Source organism: Amphiprion ocellaris, chromosome 10 (genome assembly GCF_022539595.1).
Source record: "Amphiprion ocellaris isolate individual 3 ecotype Okinawa chromosome 10, ASM2253959v1, whole genome shotgun sequence".
In the NCBI taxonomy this organism is placed as follows: Eukaryota; Metazoa; Chordata; class Actinopteri; family Pomacentridae; genus Amphiprion; species Amphiprion ocellaris.
In genome coordinates this window covers 31,957,104-31,978,377 of record NC_072775.1, presented here as the reverse complement: position 1 = coordinate 31,978,377, position 21,274 = coordinate 31,957,104, and positions in this window count along the sequence as shown.

The window sequence follows — 21,274 nt, the reverse complement described above, 5'->3', positions numbered from 1 at the left end:
ACCAAGAGGGTTCCTAAAAAGCCATTTTGAAGCTCAGTGTGGATTCTCCAGTTGCCACTGTGTTGGCAGTGACTGACTCCACCTAACGCCCAGCTAATCAGAAAATGAGCAACAACGTGCAGCTAAAATGAGCCAGAAAATGTATCTGGACTGTCCTGAGACATCACCAAGCAGCCACACTCCTAATTATGCACAACTTTAAGACTTAATAGAATTTTAATGGACGAGTTAGATAAAAATTCACCCTCATTAAGTGGTCATGAGCAGGGAAATTAGCTGTAGAGACCAAATCCATTTTTGTAGCAGGCTGTAAAAGTGTTTATTTATGCTGTAAAGTTGAGCATTTTAACATGGGAGTCTATGAGGATTTACTTGCTTTGAGAGGCAGCCTCAAGTGGACATTTGACGAACTGCAGTTTCTTATCCTTTTTCCACTTTTAGCCCTGAAGGTTGCCACATTTTTAAAGCATTAAAAGGATGATACAAACCACAGCTTTGATCATTCACAGTTCAGGTTCCATCTTGTGCTTCAAATCAGTATTTAAAGGCCCTCAGAGCATTGATTAAACCCCTAAAACTCATCTCTGGGTATCAAAAGTACATATTTGGATTTTTTTTTTCAATGAAAATAATCGCTTCCTGCCCTAAAATGACTTTACAGTTGTTTTCTTTAGAAAAAGCAGATCTGTGAAGTCTCTGCCTCCATCTCCACCCACTGTGCTTTTTAAAATTACTCTACAATACACAACGGCACGGTGCGATGTGGGAGTGACTCAGCTACACATGTTGGAACTGGAAGTTGATTCTGAAGAAGAACACAAAAATCCGCACCCTGCAAGATGGCTGAATTGGTTCTTTGAATTTGTTGCAAATGAAACTGTGGCTGTTTGCATTGTTTCTTGAGAAACTGCAGTTACAAGGCAGACATACAATAATACAGTCATGGTGCTGACTGCTTATTTCCTGACGTGATTTTGCATTTAAAGCGAAAAAAAAAGAGGTAAAATGTTGATTTTCACCAGAGGGAGTCTTTAAACAAGGCTAATGGCGTGTCCACACAGAAAGCATTTCAGGTGCATCTTTCCAGTTATTCCACTCGAGTGTCCAGCGAGATAAATGCACTCTCATATTAATCAATCCAGCTGCGTGCACAGGTGGTCTAATAGCTCACTTCCTGTATTTTATGTGCATGACTTAAAAGAGTGCAGCTCAATACTGTGCCTGAATACTTGGATGCAGAGGAATCGCTGAAGCCATTCTGTGACTATGCAGTTCAAGCTACATTTTCTATAGCTTAAGTCCTTAAACGAATCAAGGTGTACTGTACTCTTGTGTCTGTGTGAGGTGTTGTCCACTCATGCCTAAGGTGTAACTGTTCACTCAAGCCAACCTTGAAGGATATGTGAAATGACTACTGTTATGTAAAGAAGCAAAATGCAATGACTCATAAATAGTGACAATGTCTGTGCAGTTTTTCATGAATGGTGTTAGAGGTGTTGCAAAGGTTTAGCAAACACAAAGGAGTGGAGTCATTTGTGTAAAGCATGAAAGAGGTTTAAAGTAGTATGTATACTTTTGGAACTCCACTGTGCATCTTCAAAAAAAAAAAAATGAAATGCACACAGCATCAATCTTTTACAGGTGGTCACACCTCCTCCAGCTTTTTCAGTTTCGCCTCCACGAGTCTCCCAGATGTGCAGACCACCGAGGTTAAGTGGAGCTCAGAGGGAGAGCCCAGCTGTGATGAGGGACCGCAAATCCCATAAGCCACCAGTCTCAGGGCAGGTTGGCACCACAGGAAGCTTTGATAGGAGATGTGGCGCGAGCGGCTCTGTGTGTCGGCCGTGGGGGAATATTGGATGTGAGCAGAGAGGAATGTGTTGGCCAGCCTCGGTGACGTGAGAAGAATATGGTATTGTCTTGTTTTGAACAAGCCGAGCGCTGTGCACGCTGCTGAGTGCATGCCGTGACATTTCACTCCGAAATATGAAAATGTCTCAAATTTTACTGTGCTGAGCTAATTCAGAGCAAAGCACTCCACCTCATGTATGTTCTTTTTAGACAGCTTCACTTTTTTTTCTTCCCATACAATCACGACATAATATGATTTGTAACATAGCGGAGAAAGTCTTCTTTGCCTTCCAGCTGCACGCTGCTTGTTTGCTGTACTTTAGTGATTTAATCAGAAAATATGCTGCCTCAGTATGTTCTGCACTGATTATCTTAAACTTGATGTAATCAGGTAATGCCACTGAGATTAAGATCTCTTTTATAAGCGAGACCCAAGTACAGAAAGGGACATCTTTGATCAAAAGAGATCACGACTGCTCTTCAACCACAGTTTAAAGTTCATACATTAACCTGAATTCAATTTCAATGCAATTTTATTTATAAAGCGCAAATTCACAACATATGTCATCTCACAGCGCTTGGCATAGTAAGGTACAGACCTTACGAATTTTACACAGAGTGGAAAATCCAACATTCCCTATGAGCGACGGTGGGAAAGAACCAAGAAAATCCATCCATCCATTATCTATACACCGCTTTATCCTCATTAGGGTCATGGGGGGGCTGGAGTCTATCCCAGCTGACTCAGGTGAAGGCAGGGGACACCCTAGACAGGTCACCAGTCTGTCGCAGGGCTACATACAGAGACAAACAATCACTCTCACATTCACACCTACGGGCAATTTAGAATGATCAATTAACCTCAGCATATTTTTGGACTGTGGGAGGAAGCTGGAGTACCCGGAGAAAACCCACGCATGCACAGGGAGAACATGCAAACTCCATGTAGAAAGATTCCAGGAAAGCAGGAAAGCGAACCGGGGATCTACTAGCTGCAAGGCAAAAGCGCTAACCACCACGCCACTGTGCAGCCAACCAAGAAAATATAAACCCTAAAATAGGGAAGGGGAGAAAAAAAAAACTCCGACAGAACCAGGCTCAAGGAAGGCGGCCATCTGCCTCGACTGGGTGGGGTGAGGGTGAGAGTGGGGATCTGAGATGGTAAAGGTTTAAAATCCTTTGTCTTCTGTGTTATTTACAGAGTAAAAAATACTAGTGTTTTAAATAGGCGTCTATGGGAGGCACTTAAAGGCTTTTCTGCACTGGTTTCACTTTTGAGAACCTGTTGCTACGTCCGTCTTTTTTATCCAGTTTATGGTGCAAACAGGCCATTGGTAAGTTCAAGAATTTCCCCAATTAGTCGGTCTTGTCAGTGCTGATATTTCTGTTTTCCTTAGCATAGCTTTAATAGCTTCTATGCCTACACTGACCTGGTGAGGTGGTTGCCATCGATCAGCTTGAGTCCTGACATTCATGTGGATGTTTGACATGTACCACCCACCTAAACATTGCAGGTCAAGCAACCACCCAACCCCCCAATGGCAACAGCAGTTCTTGATGCCAGTTGCCACCATTAGCAGGACAATGCACCCCGACACACCACAAAAACTGCTCAGGAGTGGCCCAGATGTAAGGCGTTCACATAGGTTCCACACTCCCCAGATCCAAATCTTATTGAGCATCTGTGGGATGTTCCAGGATAAGCCTGATCTAGGTAGGTTCCACCCTGCAACCCACAGGATCCACAGAATCCACTGGTGCCACAGGACATCTCCATAGGTCCTGTATTCATGCCCTACTGGGTCAGTGGAGTATTAGCAGCATAAAGGGGACCGACACAATATTAGGCAGGTGATCATAATGTTATGCCTGATCGGTGCATATACATATATTTATTAGGTAATATTTGCTAGTGTGACACCACTGGTGAAAACTAACAGGTAGAAATTGCCCTCAAAATTGAACATATTTTGCACTCAGGCAGATAGTTATGGACAAAAGCATGGATAAAAAGGGAAAATCTGCAGTCATGAGTGTACAAAGTGGCTCAAACAAAAGAAAAAGGCTTCATTAGCTGATGATGCTAAGTGTCCTGAGATAAAACTGCTGTATTTAAGCCGTCTGCATGTGATGAAGAAGACAGTGGTGAAGGTATAGGAAGGAATAAGCAGGGAGCAGCTGCTTTGTCATGCTTGCATGCTCTGTGCAGTGAACCAGCCAAATGAAAAAAAAAAACAAACAAAAAACTAAACACTTTATTTACCTTGAGGGTTTGGAGTCGTGCTGCAGGTTTGGTCATTTCCTGCAGGAACCAGCACAGATCCAATTAGAGGTGAATTACTGCATGTAATCGTGTGAGTGAAGTAAATTAGAACACAATACGTCATTCATGTGCTCAGGTTGGGCTTCATTCAAGTTTAATATTTAATATTTAATATTTAAATTTAATATTGAATGACAGTAAAAAGAATGAATGGGTGGCAGAATTCTGAATTATTTTCAGAATAAAAGTCAAATAGGTATCAGGTGAGCATGACACTGATTTAGCTTTGATATATTTTTTCAGCTTTTTGTACACATAGACAAAGAAGGAAACCTTGAAAAATATGTTTGGTTTTAATTTTAGCATTCTAACAATACAAATGAACAAAATTGTGTTTTTTTTTTTAAATGAGGGATCCGTTGAGTGACAAACATATCGGTTCAAATTTGCAAATTTCAGAGCTGCTTTTTGTCATTGATCTGGTCCTGGTCCCCTCTTCAGGAATTATTGTGATCTTTCTGTGCCAAATGTACCAAAATGTAAAAGACGTTTAAGAGATTTGTGTCCAATCACAGACCTGCAGCTGAAATTTGTTGTATTATCCCAATCAATCACTTTTTCCATCACCATAATCAATAGTAACTATTATTTGTCATGATTACTACCTTTCCTTTACCTAAAATACGCCTTAGTTTCCATTTGAGGGTGAGCAGGAAAAGTATATCCAGTATTATATTGAGTTTTGCATAATTGCATTCATCTGATTTTACCAGCTGTAGATCTAATCTTGTAGAGTTCAAGTAGGACTGAGGACATATGAAGAGGTGATAAAGAATTATTACATCGACTGATAACTCTTTAATATGAATGACGTGGGTGTAACTTTATTGTAGAAAATCTAGACATGCAGATGTGAATTATCAACATCATAAAAGTTTTTTTGGCATTGCAAGGTACTAATAATTTATATTGATTGCAATTTTAGATGATAAAATCTATATAAAACCAATAATTTATGGTTCTAGCATGAACGCATTTGACTCTATGGCCCTGTCACGCCTTTAATATGCCGAGGGCTCAAAGTTGCCTAACATCTCTTGTGGTTTGTTCCAGATCCTCGTGATGAAATTAGCTTCAGTGTACATTCAGACTCCGTCATCTATTGATGTTGTGGATCCATCGGCAATCACTCTGAATGCTAAACGGCCGCAGACTCAGTGGCATTCAGAGATAGTTCTGGCTGACCAGACAGCAGAGGCTAACTTTCCCTCCATCAAAAGCTCCTGACAAAGGCAGCCTCTGTGCAAATGCTGCATTATCCAGTTATTTCATGTTGCTCCGGATCAAGATTCATTTCCCTGCAGACTGATAGAGCAAAGAATGAGTTCAGACCAGAGCTGAGAGGCATGACTGTCTGAGCTTTGTATTTGAACAGCAAACAGCACAGCGGGAGACACAGTTTCCAGCCTGCAGGCAATGAGGCTAATCTCCCAATTAGCTATTAAATGTGCTCATTAAAAACTGCAAAGGCAAATGTCCTGGAATAATACGCAAAACAAAAAAAAAGATGTTCTCGTGCACTCTTTGAATTGAGTGGCTTCACTACTGTTTGTGCAATCAGGAACTGTTTGAAGGAGCTGCTGGTTGTGTATCGTTCCACAGGCCTCGCTTGGCTCCTGTGGCGCCGTATATTACACTTGAGTGGGTAGTTTGATTCTCAGAATTTAACTAAAATGACTCGTTCCCACCTCCGCATGCTAAAAACGATCCATTTTTGGAAAAAGCATCCGTGCATTGTGTTAGTGTTGTACTTCTCCTAATTGGTAAATTTATTTCTGAAGTAATGATGTAGTGAAGAACAGCTTCATCCCAGTATGCTAATCTTTCTATTAATCACTGTAAACCCCTTTTAGAATGTTCTGCCTCGACGCTCAGTTGGTTCCACCAGCTGAGCTCCAGCTCTTCACCATTTTAAGGCATTTCTTTGACAATGATTTCCACCATAAAACATTCCCACAGGTATTCATGCTTGTGCAAGCTAAAACAGAGGAATTAAACCACAAGAATGTGCTGTAAAAGTAGGATTAGCTGCACAGATTAAAGAAAGGCTGTTGTGGGAAAACAGCAGCATTGTCTGTTTTTTATTTATATGCAATGTAATGTCAAAGGATTGTGTTTACATGGCAGCATGCACATACATATTTTAAGCTTTTTGCATGTAATTTTAACACAGTAAAGTGAATTAGTTAGTGTGAAGATCAGGGTGAGAGTCATTCATTTAGACTAAATGGTTTAAAATGACAAGTTATTTTTTTGGCCTTTGTGGCTTTATTTGGTAGGTCAGCGGCATTGAGCATGAATCGAACCCAAGCCACTGCGTTGGGAATTATAGTCCCTGTTCATGGCTCTCCCGCTTAACCAGCTGAGCTATCCAGCCACGTTTTTAAGCATCGTGAAAACACATGAATGGTCTTAATACTTCATATGTATGTTTTTTGGAAGTTGATCTGACAAGCTGCCATCACATTTTGCCAAATCACTTTGCCAAGAAGACGGAGCCTCAGCGAAGTTAGGCGACAACGAGCATTGGTTTGTCTGTCTGTCTGTCTGTTCGCAACATTACTCAAAAATGGACTAACAGAGTAGGATGAAATTTTCAGGGAAGGTCAGAAATGATACAAGAACTAACTGATTAGATTTTGGCAGTGATGCAGTTTATAGTCTGGATCCACAAATTTGTTAAAGATTTCTGTATCATTGCGAGATAGTGTCACGGCGTCACTGCAACTATAGCAACAAGCGAAAACTACATCAGCTGCCTGCAGACGATCACATGATTGTGATCCTACTACAGATCGACCGCTGTGGACTTATCATGACTTATCCGTCGGAAATGATACAAGGAAAAATTGATGAAATTGTGGAGGTGTTTCTGAGTCCCATTAATTCCTGCTGCCCGCTACATATTTAGGTCACACAATTCGATATCCGTACATAACGTACACATGCATAACACACACCTGTGCTCAGTACAAGGTCATTTTGTTTGTGGGAACATCTATCTTAAATGGCCACATTCTATGGTGCCATGATTTCTGCCACAAATCTTTTAGAGATTTCAGCTGTCGTAAATGATATGAAGGAGTACTGGGCTCTCTGAGTGCTTTTCTTGTTTAGTATTTTTCTGTTTTAAATTCAGATTTTGTGATGTTTTGCACATGATTTTCTTGCTTTATGTGCCTTTTGGTCAGCTCATGTTGTTCTAAGTGCACTATATTAATAAACTTTGATATGACTTGATTAAACATGGTCTTATAAAACCTAAAAAATAGTAATGACTCAAAATGAAAATAAACTAATGTATAGACAACATAAGGCTTGCCATTGTTAAATTCGTAAAGTGTGCATCAGTCAGAACAAATTTTTATTTTTCATACCTACATCATGAAACAGTAAACCACACATACTGTCTTTTTTAGCTCCTGTGTGCATTCGGCCGGTACAACAGTCTGATGCAAACCAACAGCACCAGATCAGAAATCAAAAACAAGCGAGCCTCGCAAAGATACGCGTGAAATATTAAGTCAAACTACACCATATAAAACCACAGAATGCCAAGTTTTATCTGCTATCTCTGATCTGATCTTTAAGATACACCACAGTGTGCGGCATATCTATACTCTGTAACCATGAGAATATTAAAAGAAGCCAGTCCTGCTTGGTTATTTCTGACATTTCAGCTAAAAAGAAAAGTAAATTGGAAAGAAGTTTTAACAGTCAGGTCAGTGGCAGAGTATCTCACGGGGCAGCTGAGGACATAAATAGAGATAAAAACCAAGGGGAAACAAACATCAAGATATGAGGCTGGACACTGTGGAGACTCACATAAATCCTGGATGAGATTTGATTATTAGGAAGAGAACAAATGTAATTCTGCTGTACTTTCTGGTCTGTTTTGAACACTGTTTGTTCCTGTCTGTTTGAATCATGTCCCCGCGACATGTAGAAATAATCTGTTTATGACTGAAAGGCAACTGCATTTGATTTCTTGGCATAAGGACTCAACTGGAACATATGGTATGTCACATAACTGGAACAATAACTTGACCTAAAATTTCCTTTATCTATAAATGATAAGCATCCACTTCTCTCTGTCAGTTGTGTGTTTTCTGTAAACCAAGTAGGACAAATAAGAGTGAATGACAGAAAACAGACAGAAACCTCCAGAGGAAGCATCTCTGGCAATTATAGTTCAGTTATCTTTTCAGGAACAACTTAAAAGTTCTGAAGATTTTTTGCAGATAATTTGCTGGGTTATCTATCTTTTAGGGGTAGATTTGGGGCATTTTGAACCAACGGTAGTTCAATTTACTCCACTTGTTTGAACAGGAAAATAAAATTCAACATGCCGAACGGTTTCTGTGGTTTGCAGCAACAGTAGCAACATATTGTGGTCACATCAATAAAAGCTTGATGTCATGTTAATAACCTCACAGCTGTTGTGTCATAAAACTCATTTCCAGATCTCAAGTCAGTTGAGGTTAAATCAGTCGCAGCAACACAGAAACAAACAAACAAACAAAAAGAAACGACCAGAACACCACCAAAGCGCACATTGTGTTATAATGCATGTTGAATGCATTCACCCTGCAAATGCCTCACAGCAGCCACGAATTACACAAACTTTTTGGGCCGAAGACAGGATAAATCACGTGATTCCACCAAGTAAGTCAGTTAAGGACAGAGTCAGAATCCTTGAATGACCCACAACATTTCTTTAGTTCTCTTCTCCAAGAATCTAAAGCAAATCCAGCTGCAGCATTTCAACACATGAGCCTCAGGTGGTCTTTTTGCTGTATGGAAATCGCCGTAAAACTGTAAAGAATGTGCTGTATGAAGGCAATAACTCTGCAAATGAAAACATTGTAAATAAAGCACTTTATTGCTAGTTCTGCACGTCTGGTTTGATGCTAAACGGCATTTTGTTGTCTTCGTGCAATGACAATAAAGTTGTTTTTGCTTTTTTGGCATATGTGCACAGTGAAAATCTCTATACAAATGAAGAATATTGCACTATGGAATGCAAAAATATAGCTAAATCACTGTATTTGTATCATGAAGACAATAGGGCACTGATGTGAAGCCTGTAGGGTTTTTTTTCCATAGATGAGCATGATAAGGACTTAGGAATAAAACATAAATCACATGTAAAATTGCACAACTGGAGTGTTTGTCTTTATTATTATGCAGCAGACAATCTTTTTCCCATCATATCAGGTTTTATTGAGGTGACATTTCCCTGATAATACGAGTAAACGTAGGTTGTTCGTACCATGAGGTGACATGACACCGAGAATAATGTGGAGCAGAAGGGGGGGATGTAATAGAAGAAAAAAGAAAGAAAGAAAAACCCCTGAAAATAAGAGCTGTCTTGACTCTTTAATTTAAGGGCGTTCTCCTGCCTGTCGTGACCCTGCCTGAGGCGAGCTCGGGGTCAACCTGCAGTCAGGGTCATAAGAAGCAGGAGGTTGTCACAGGCCTGTGGGTCTCAGGATGAGGCGACCCTGCAGGCAAAGCTAACCAAGTGAAAAGAAGAAGAAAAAAATATATATATAAAACAGAAACACGCCAACTATGACAAGATGGTTCAGTCGCTCCTTTGTTGTCGTCACCTCGAGCTGCTTTCAGAGTTGGACTGACAGCAGTTTACCTTCCTGACACGCTGCGAATTCCACAAACACAATTCTGCAATAGGCCTTTTTTTTTTTTTTTTTTTTTTTTAGCTTTTTGCATGTAATTTTAATACAGTGAAGTAAATTGGTTAAGTGTTATTACTAAATAGCTTAAAACGGCATGCAAAAGCCTTGTAAAAACACATTAACAGTCTTAATACTTCATATTTATGTTTATAGAAGCTAGCTACAATCGTGTTTTGCCTAATTTATTATTTTATTCTGTTTTAAATTCTGATTTTGCTAGGTGTATCCTGTCGTTTGTGACATTTTGCACATAATTTTGTTGCTTTATGCCCCCTTCGGTTAGCTCAAGTTGTTTTAAATGTGGTCTATTAATAAAATCTGATGTGCTTTGATTAAGCGCTGTTATTCTGCCCTCACTAGGATGCAGAGCTGATTTCTAGCATGGCGAATAACTAAACAGGTCCTTCAATTTAAGATATTTACTACCAGAAGCACTGTGAAACTACAATACAGAACTAATAAAAATAAAATATTACAGAGTGTTTGACTGTTTCAGCCCAAATATGTGCAAATATGTGCTGAAATTAGCATCAATTAGCTAAGTCCAGAAAACTTGCGATTAGCTCAGTGCTAATTTAAGACTGAAAACGCCATAGACAGGCTAGCGCATTAGCGTCGTTTCCATTTTTAAGTTTCCCACACGAGCTATTAACTTTTTCTAAAGACCATTACAGCTGCGTTTAACATAAAACCTAAGTATTATTTACAGACAGATGCTCTTTAAGGTTCAGCAGAGGAAAAATTAATGAGGAATGAAAAACAACAGTTTGCTTCTAGACTTTCTTAAGTGGAAAACTATCTACGGCAAGTCTACACGGACAAAAAGGCGCAGCACAGTCAACATTCGCTAAATCTCCTAAAGTGGTTACAGTGCTTACAGCGGTATTATAAAAATTAATAATGACTCAAAATGAAAAGAGATTAGTAGACCATGTTTAAACCTACAACTTCCTGACACCGCGAATTCCACAAACGCAATTTTGCAACAGGCCGGTTTTCCACCCTGTAATAAGTGTTTCTGAAGGACAGCGGTTTTAAAAGCAGCTGTCGGCACCACGTTTCTCAAATTACATATCTGTGAGGTAATTGATAAGAGCAGCAGAGGTTGAGGTTTGTGTATGTGTGTGTGTTCAGGTGTGTGTCGAGGTCATTGTTGGCATATTTGAGCTTCTGCAACAATGAGCTTGTGTGTTGTTAAGGACACGATGAAAAACATGCTGTGAAAGAAAAAACAATAAAATGCTGTATAACAAAGCTGTTAAAATGTGGCAGCAGGAGCCAGAAAAAAATATGATAAAAACTGTGGAAAACTGCTGAGTTCAAAAAGTGTAAAAATGACAGCAAATATAAATCAGCTTATAATAATAAGCTGATTTAAATATAGTTAGAGTAGTATTACAACCAAGCATTGTTAAAAAAAACTCAAAAAAAATTACTTTTTTTAACAGACAATATATAAATGATTACTTTTCTGTGATTTTTACTAGAAATATATAATTTAGGAAAACAGATATTTAACAAAAACATCATGTTTCAAGCTTTGATTTAGATAATTTTTCTTTTAAATAATATATATTGGTAAACTTCTGTCTATATATATCTGTAAATATTTTTGGTATATTTAAATAAAGTAAAAACAAAAAGTGTAATTTTACAGTTAAATGCTGTAACAGAAAATTAACAGATGTAAAAGCTGCAGATTTTTAATGCAGACATTATTTACAATTTTGTCCTATTTTATTTATTTATTTACTTTTACTTGTTTGTTTTCATTGTGGTCAACTTGTCAATAAATATTTATTTTTCTGTAATTTATCAAAACATGGAAAATCTGTAAAATATTTGTTTAAAAATTATTTAACACTTTTCAAACCTAAATATACATAATTTCTCTTTCGAAAAAACTGCAAATATCTGTTTTGTTTGATTTTTGCTAATTAAAATACAGTAAAAATAGTTTTTGTACTTTCAGAGATTGCAAAATAAACAAATTACCATTTGTAAAACTACAGACTTTTGATAAAGACATTATTCACAGTATTTGGCCAGTTTTTAGTAGAATTACATGTAAATAATGTTTTATTTTTCTGTGATTTTACGCCTTGTTAGCTGCAATTTAATAAAACAGGAAAAATCTGTAAAATATCTGTTTAAAAATAAAAAATGTAAAAAAACAATACACATAGTTTTACTTAAAAATACTACAAATATATGTCTTTTTTGCTGCTTAAAATACAGTAAAAATAGTGACTTTTCTGTAAAAAAATTATGAACTTTTTTACATCATTATTCACAGCTTGTATTAGAATTAACACGTAAATTAATACTTTTTGTGCAATTTTACTGCTTATTAGCTGCAGTTTAACAAAACGGAAAATCTATGAAATAACAGCAGCTTGTTGAACAAAATATTTTTAAAATGTTCACTTTTTTACAGTTGTTTAAAAAGCTGTTTATGGAATTTATTGCTCATTGGAAGTGAGCAAATACATTCAAATACATTTTTAAATATTTATTTGAGTGCTGTCATCACCTTTGATTCATTTGGAGACAGAAAGACATAAAAATTGTTTAACAGCGACCACATCTTCCCCAGACTGTGAGATACTTTGGTTCCTTCTTATGAATTCAGCACACATAAAGCAACATTAACATTTATTTTGAAATCAGATGATGAATATAAGTCAGAGTAATGTCCACGCTGCTTGTAGCTAACAGATTCTGGTAAAAAATGTGTGGCTCTTAAACTGCTAAATGGCTCCACTTTGTTGAGCAGCTATTTGCTCACTCTGTCTCCAGTTTCATGCTTGGCAGACAGCATACACTGGGATCTTTTTTTTTTTTTTTTTTTTTTTGCTGCCTGCCAGCTGCAGCCAGAAACAAGATTAAATAAGAACTCTGAGACTGAACCGCACAGAGAAACTGTACCGTCCAAAAAACAGAAAACACTGACTGGTATCTCCTGCTACAGGCGATAAAATTTTCACTTTCATATTCAAAAATATTGATCAGAGCAGTTTTAGTCGATTTAAATGAAGTCTTTGTATGTAATCTATTCGAGAAAAGACAATCACGAAGAGAATTTCAGTCAGCTGTTTGGATCCTGCAGGCAATGCATGCGTGGCTCTCTATTTTTTATTTTGTTAAAGCAGTTTCTCAGCAGTGAAAAAAGAGCCAATCAGCATGTTCAGTAGATTAAAGACGCCTGTCTCAGTGGTCACACTGGATGTTAAAGGTGCATCACTGTGGGAATTCATGTCGGCCTCCACTGATGAGCTGATGCTGAAATGTCTTTTCTTTTTTTTTGAGCTGAAGAAGCATTTGTTCACTCTGTATGTACATGAGAACAGACTGTTGTCTTTTTTCTTTTCTTTTCTGAAGCAGCTTGGATGCACAGTTAGCATTTTACCGTCCGTCTCATCCAACACTGAAGCTGAAGTTTCACTTTTAGCTGTTGTTTTACAGATTTCAGACTCCAGAATGTTGCCCAAAAATATCAAGTCCAACAAATATGTTACAAAAACAGACACAGAAATTGTTTTCTTATCAATGGCATCAGAAAAATCTGTTGGATCTGATATTAAATGAAGCTACATGAACTTTGCAGGACTTGTGCTTCTTTTGTTGCGGTCTCCAGTTTGAACCTACCAGGCTGCTGCTTGTTTGCTACTCAGTCAGAATTAGCTGCAGCTGAGCTTCATATTATCATTAATTCAGACATCTTGAGCTTCACTGAGGCTCTGAAATCACATTCCTTCCTTATCTATGGACCACTATGTAGTGAAATATGTAGGAAGCTTCTCTGCAAAAGCAACATTTCGGACTCTTCTCGAGTCTCAGCGCTATTAATTTCATCATTACTAAGAAAGATCACATGAATGCCAGCTATAATAGCAAACCAATTGGCATTTTTTATGCATTATACTAAGCATATTTTCCAAAATTAATGAAAGAATTTTTTTTTTTTGCTTTGTACTGTAATGCATCTCTCTGCTTCCATTAAACATATTATCCATTATTATTTTTAATTTTAATGTTTTCACACCGCAGCTCATGGATATGTCTCATGCCTGTTGTCATTTCAACAAGCTACACATGATAGATTTGGTAGAAAGTACATCTTAACTTTATAAAATAACATCAGAAATATGTGGAAATGCAACCAGTCCTCCATTGACTCTCGCAGTGCATGATGGTGTGTTTTATTGGTTAGTGACCATCAGCTGTTCACTAATTTTCATGGTGCATTGTGGGCTATTTTGAGAACTTAGTATTCGGGCAGCACTATAAAATGGTGAAAATACTATATACTGAGTAGTGGCTGATTTGGAAAACACTCCAGATGTCCTTTGAGTTGATTTTTTGTGAGGTCATCATGACAAAAATCTGAATATTATAATAAAACGATCAAAATACTTCCCAGAAAGTTCCCTGCTGGAGTTTTGTCGTGCTTTTATCCACAATATAGACTAGTTTGAACACTTAATTTCACTGCAGGTTGCCGATTTAGCAAGGAGAAGCAGAATCATACCAATAATAATCAGACGTTTTGCCTGTGTGGAAGTCGTCCAAGCCTCATGTCTTCTAACAGTTTGCATGAGTTCGTAACAAGTGAGAACACTGGAGAAAATCAGCTCTTTCCTTCAGCAACAACACAACAATTAACAATCCTCTTCTCTCAGCCAAACCAGCAGAAGAACGTTCCGTATGTCCCGACACGGTTTCTCATCCAAACACTGCCACAGAAGCTGTCATCGAGCGGCTGCAAAGGTCGCATGTTTCCAAGAAGATGAGTGAGCTGGATGTGGCGGCTGGTTGGAATTCCAGAAGTGAGTCAACAATGGAGAAAAAAAAAACTCGCAAAAGTGAGGAATTTTCAGCTAATGCCCTTGAAATTTTTTTACTTTATTGCTTCTTTTTTAGGGGGTGATGTGCTTTTATAAATCCCTCGTGGTGTCTTTTTTTACATCCCCTTTGCACAAACTGTAAATATTTCATGATGTAAAATATTTTATCATTTTCTATGTGCAACTAAATAATGAAACAAAGCTTAAAAGAGACAAAAGGAGAGTGAGTTTGTGTCCCTGAGCTCTGAGCTGGTGTATGTATCCGTATGACTGCATGTGCGTATATAAAGATGTATACGTAGAGACATACATACGTGTGCACACTATGTGTTCATCTATTATTCATGTGGCCTGTATGTGCTTCTACATGTCATTCTGAGTGTGTGTGCATGCTGACGTGAACACACACGCCTGAGGAGTTTGCAGAGCCGCCAGTCTAAGCTGTTGAGGTGTCGGATGTGACCTGTGAACCCGTCTGACAGCCGGTTCAGCTGTCGGTGAATCTTTGACCCCATCAGGTAAAAGCTGCGACCGCATCTCGTCGGTGCAGCTGCGATCTTAAAGCCTCAGACAGAAAAAACTGAAAATAGAGAAGGTCCACACACCAGACCAAAAGTTGTTGTTTTAAAACTTTTTTTTATATAATTACTCCGCTAAGGAACACGGCGGAGTTATGTGACGATCGGCGCACATTTGTCTGTCTGTCTGTTATCAACATTACTCAAAAACGGACTAACAGATTTAGATGAAATGTTCAGGGAAGGTCAGAAATGATACAAGGACCAAGTGATTAGATTTTGGCAGTGATGCTGCTTATAGTCTGGATCCACGGATTTGTTTAAGATTCCTGTATCATTGTGAGATAGCAGCACAGCGTCACTGTAACCATGACAACAAGTGAACACTACATCAGCTACCTGCTGACGATCACATGATTGTGATCCTACTACAAATTGACCGTTGTGGACTTATCTGTTGGAAATGATACAAGGAACAATTAATTAAATTGTGGGGGTGTTTCTGAGTCCCATCAATTCCCACCGCCTGCTACATATTTAGATCACATGGTTTGGTATCCATACATAACATACACATGCATAACACACACCTGTGCTCAGCACAAGGTCATTTTGTTTGTGGGTACATCTATATTAAATGGCCACATTCTACAGTGCCATCAATAACGAATAAATAAACAAATGCTGCATTTCTGACAATGCCATATGGGGGAATGAACAACCTTGGTGGAGCACTGTGCTTTCTGAGTGCTTTTCTAGTTATTAATCAACTCTTAAGATTTCTAAGAGACGCACAATAGGTCTTAAAACGAAGACAGTTAATGAAAAGAATAACAGATTAAATAAAACATAACATTGACGTCTACATCTATCAGCTTCAGTGTCTGCATTCGATTATCGAGATGTTTGGTGGTTTTATTCAGGGCTGAGCTTCTTCATTAAACTGTTTGGTTTAACACAGAGGATGAATTTCAGAGTCATGACTGTGATTTATGTTTACAAAGAAGAGAAACGTGCCGCATTATTAAAGTTTAGACGAATGTCACTGTAAAATATAAACTGAACGACAACTTGGTTTGGAAATTAATGTCGGAAATTTTGGAATAGGACTTGTAAATACATAAAAACACAACAGTAGATTTGCATTAATATGCAAGAATCTGTAAGAAAATGTAACTATCAAAACGATTCAACTGTCAGTGCAAGAGTCTATATTCTGTATCTAACACAAAAATGATCCATAAATGAATCCATATTTTTAAAAATGTTCTTATATTACAAAAGGAAACCGAAAGCAGCTCCTATTAGCTCATAAATAAACAAGATGACAGGGCTAAACATCCATTTGTATTAAACTAACAAGACAATACTGTTCTGAAATTGAATTCTTCTTTCAACAAATAACCAAAAGTAATTGATGTATTTCAGATAATGAGAGTTTTCAGAGTATTATTACTACGGGCAATAGTGCAAAAATAGGTACAGTTATTCACTTTTTCAGATATTGCAACTTTAAATTAGCAATTGCATTTTATGCAGCTTATTGCTGGTGTGGGTCCGTAGCATTTCAGATTGAGAATTTGTGCAAGTATTTTGAGTTTTAGAATCTACTTAGCAAGTTCAGATTTTACTTGCAAAACCATCAACAGAAATTTGAAGCTGCATTGCAAGATATAAATAATATTAAAAGGCTTTAGAAAGGACCGTAGTGCATGTTGATGATGCTACTTTTGTACATATTTTTGGAGTTTACCAAAGAAACTAAATGGCAGTTTTGACTGAGATTTTTTCAGTGTGATATTAACACTATATTTAAGTAAAGGATTAATGTTTTCCACTCCTGATTCTGAAGTTTTCTATAAACCTGTTGCTTCCAACCAGAAAAAAAAAGTCTTACTCATCTGTCCTCTTGTTTTCTATTTTATTTCTGTATTTACTGAAGAACATAAACATCCTTTCACTCCGTCCCCCATCACCAGAAGCCGTGAAAACCTGAGAACAGTTTGCTTTTTTAAAATGTATTTATTTTTTATTTGTGCCATAAGGCAAAGAGCGATTTCCTTCCAAAAACTGGCCTGAAAGCATAAAGCATTAAATACGACCAGAAGAGGTTTTATTTTCTAGTGATTTAGCAGCTCCGATTAAACTAACGTCTGACACATGAGGTTACCGGGTCGGACGAGGAGTCCTGGGCCACTGGGTCAAATCCTGGCAAATATACAAAGCGAAAAAGTCCTATCTTCTGCTTTAATCTGTTACGCAAGATCAGGAGTACAGCTACAGCGTGTCATGTCTCTGCAGCCATCGATTGGCTGAATGTACGCGAGCAGGAGAACAGCTGGTTCATGTTGTGCTCTGGCGTCCGGCCTACTCTCCCAGGATTGCGTACGTGGGTGTAAATCTTGGAGGAGATGTACTTTCCAAGTCTTGTGTGACCCAGTCATGGTGGTGGGCCGGGCCTGGGGCCTTCGGTCCAGCAGTTGGAGACTGAAAACAGATGGGGCGAAGAGCAAGGATTGGGTCTGCAGGGATTTATTTTATTTTATTTTTCTCATGTCAGATTGGCAGCGTTTTTTCCAGCTCTGGTTGTTTTCTCAGGAAGACTCGATTTAACTCCCGCCTTCTCCTCCCCTCTCCACGTTACTATTTTCCACTTTTTCCACCCAGATTTTTTTCTTTTCTGCTTGCCTTTTGTCTCAACTTTCTTTTCATCTCCTCTTATTTCATCAGCTTCTTTCCTTTTTGTTTTCATAGCCCAGTTTTCACCCTTCTCTCCTCTCTGCTGGACAATTTGTACTGTCCTCCTCCTCCTCTCTGTCCTCATCTATCCTCCCTTCTCTTCTTCTTTCCACTCCTGCATCTAATCTGCAGCTCTTGTCTTAATTCCTCCCCTCTTCCTCCTAACTTCCTCACCCACTCCATCCTCTCCTAACAGCTCGTGGAATGACAGGATAACATATGAACCCAATCATCCCAGGGAGCGGCTCCGAAATATTTTCTATTTTTCTGACCCCACCAGGATTCTTGTGTTTTTTTTCCACTTTCTCCAACAGCTTCTCTGTTTTACTTGATAACTTCTTTCATTATAAACACTTCATACGTGATTATTTCTCTTTGCACAGTTTCCAAAGTCCAGGTAATAAAGAAAAGGCGTGGAAGCTGTGATCTACAATGAGTGATAACTGCACTCAGGAAAATAGAATCTCATTTAAAAAAAACTATGCCAATTTACTCCTTTTCCCCTATAGAGAGACCAAGTTTTAAGAAGCCGATATTAATGAATCGAAATCCTACTTTAGTATTTGAAGAACTTTATCATTACAGTTAGATCACATCCTTTAGGCTACTGTTTTCCAAAAAAAAATTGTATATAAAAAAAAGCCAAAATCCCATGAGCAGCCGTGTTTTCAAAACAGCCAGTGGTGATTTTTTTTCTCTTTTTATCTAAATTCATCAGCCTCTAAACAAACTCTAACAGCTCTCATACTGTGGTAGAAATCCTTAATTAGTCTGTTTGTCTAAAGTGCGATATATCTTTTTTTTCTGCACCACAGAGCGCAATTGTTGTCCAGAACCTATTTAACTACATTAGTGAGCCACAACATCCACTGGGTGACGCGTTCCTTCATTACTATGAACCCACAAAATGTAGTCTATTAGCAGAAGCGTCCTGCCGCTCGCTACACAACAAACTCTACTCTGTTTATGGAAATTATTTACCCACTTAATATTTAGTTTTTTGCCACACGCAGCTCAGGATTGCTGATTTGGGTCTTCTCGTGGGATTTGTTAACAAAAAAGAGAAGCTTCACCCCTTAAAACGAGTCAGTAGAAGGGAGTCGCTTCAAACTAGTTTCATTATGCTCATCGAAACGCTTCAGATTTTCTCCAACTCAAAACAATAAACACCTTTCAGCCACAAATTAAAAGACGTATTCGGCTTATTAGATGTATCCCTCGGTGGCAGATAAAGGTTTATTCTGCTGCTGTGTGTGAGAGTTATCTGGGCCAGGAGAGTGTCTACATGCTGCAGCACCTCTTTAATGAGAGACTGGGTTTGCTGCACATTCAGCTCCCATATGCATCTTCCCTCCTTCCCCCCTTCTGTCTCTCCCTCCTGACAGGTCTCAGGATAGCAGGTCTTAACAGGGGTCCCTGTTGCCCAGCGATGCAGGCGCTTCATATCGGCACTGCACTGTCTTTCAAATTCATATCTCCCTCGGGTCCCGTGGGTGGCAGCTTTGGATGCAGCCTAATCAGAATTCTCCTCCTTGTGAGTCCATGTTGTGTAGAAGTGGCTGTGTGCGCGCGAATGTGTGTGTGTGTGTGTGCGTGTGCTTGTAAAGGATAAGTATAAGAGGATAGAGCTATCTTAAAGGTCTCACATGTGGGAGCCGAGACTCCGTTCGGAGATAATTCTTGCTGTGTCGTGCAAGATTTCCCTTCTTGACAGAAAAGGCTGGGATCATACATTCAAGAGTGTGTGTGTTAAGCAGGGTGTGGTGGAGCGTCGGTTTGGGAGAAGCACAACCTGAACCTTACCAGTTTGTTTATTAAAACCCAAAGCATTTCCCTCCTAATTCACAGCTCACCAATCAATGTCATGGAGAGACACCTGAGAATGCAAGACTGAGTGTTTTCTAACATGAACGGAGGTGCTGTTCATTAGGAGTGAGGATGTAATCCAAACCTGCTATAGTAGATGACTCTAAATCCACATCTTTAAAGGGTAATAGATGATGCATGTAGTCGTGAGAGAGTCTAAATTAACTGAGAGCAAACTGCAGTATGGACTTTGTTTGCCTTTACCAGAGATGAAGGTAATATATGGAATATAGTCATGCATGGTGCAGAAAAGACTTCAGATAGAAGCAAACAAGCGTATACACCAATCAGGCATAGCATTATGACCACCTGCCTAATATTGTGTTGGTCCCTTTATGCTGTCAAACCAGCACTGATCTGTCGAGGCATGGGCTCCACTAGACCCCTGAAGGTATACCGTGGTACCTGGCACTAAGATGTTAGCAGCAGATCCTTTAAGTCTTGAAAGTTGTGAGGTAGGGCCTCCATGGATCAGACTTGTTTGTCCAGCACATCCCACAGATGCTCCACTGGATTGATATCTGAGGAGTTTGGAGGTCAAGTCAATGCCTCAAACTGGTTGCAAGAAACTGCGATGCACTGTGTACTCTGACACCTTTCTATCAGAACCAGCATTAACTTCTTCAACAGTATGATCAACAGTAGCTCGTCTGTTGGATCGGACCTCACGGACCAGCCTTCCTCCCCAAGTGCATCAATGAGCCTTGGTCGCCCAACACCCTGTCGCCGGTTCACCACTGTTCCTTCCTTGGACCAGCTTTGATAGATACTGACCACTGCAGACCTCCAACACCCCACAAGGGCTGCAGTTTTGGAGATGCTCTGACCTACTCGTCCTGTTGAACTCGCTCAAATCCTTACACTTGCCCATTTTTCCTGCTTCTAACACATCAACTTTGCGTACTAAATTTTCACTTTCTGCCAACCCACTAAGAGGTGCCATGATGAAGACATACTCAGTGTTATTGTCTTCACCTGTCAATTGTCATAGTTTTTTGCCTGAGTGGTGTAAATTAGCTCAGCAAAGGTGAAAATATGACTGCATTTAATCTATGCTATCATACTATATAGTGCACCAAATACGTGCCTGCCAATACACAATATGTAAAAGGTAATGTGTCAAAAATACCCAGGTGTGCTACCAGATTCTTACCCACAATCCTCATATGACAGTGGACTTCACACTACAAACTGACAGTCGAAGTTTAATGTGCATTATTATAGTAAGTACTATGTCCCAGTTGTTTGCATACTGCATGAAACAGTACATGTTTTGTAAGTACATAAAGTAAAAAGAAAAAGTATGTGATTCAAAGTCATTCTCACTTTTTGGTTCATGTTCAGACTAAATCGAAGAACATCTATATTCATTAACAGTAACTTCATCAGTAGGAGGGCTTAATTGCAGATCATGATCAATCCAAACATGCA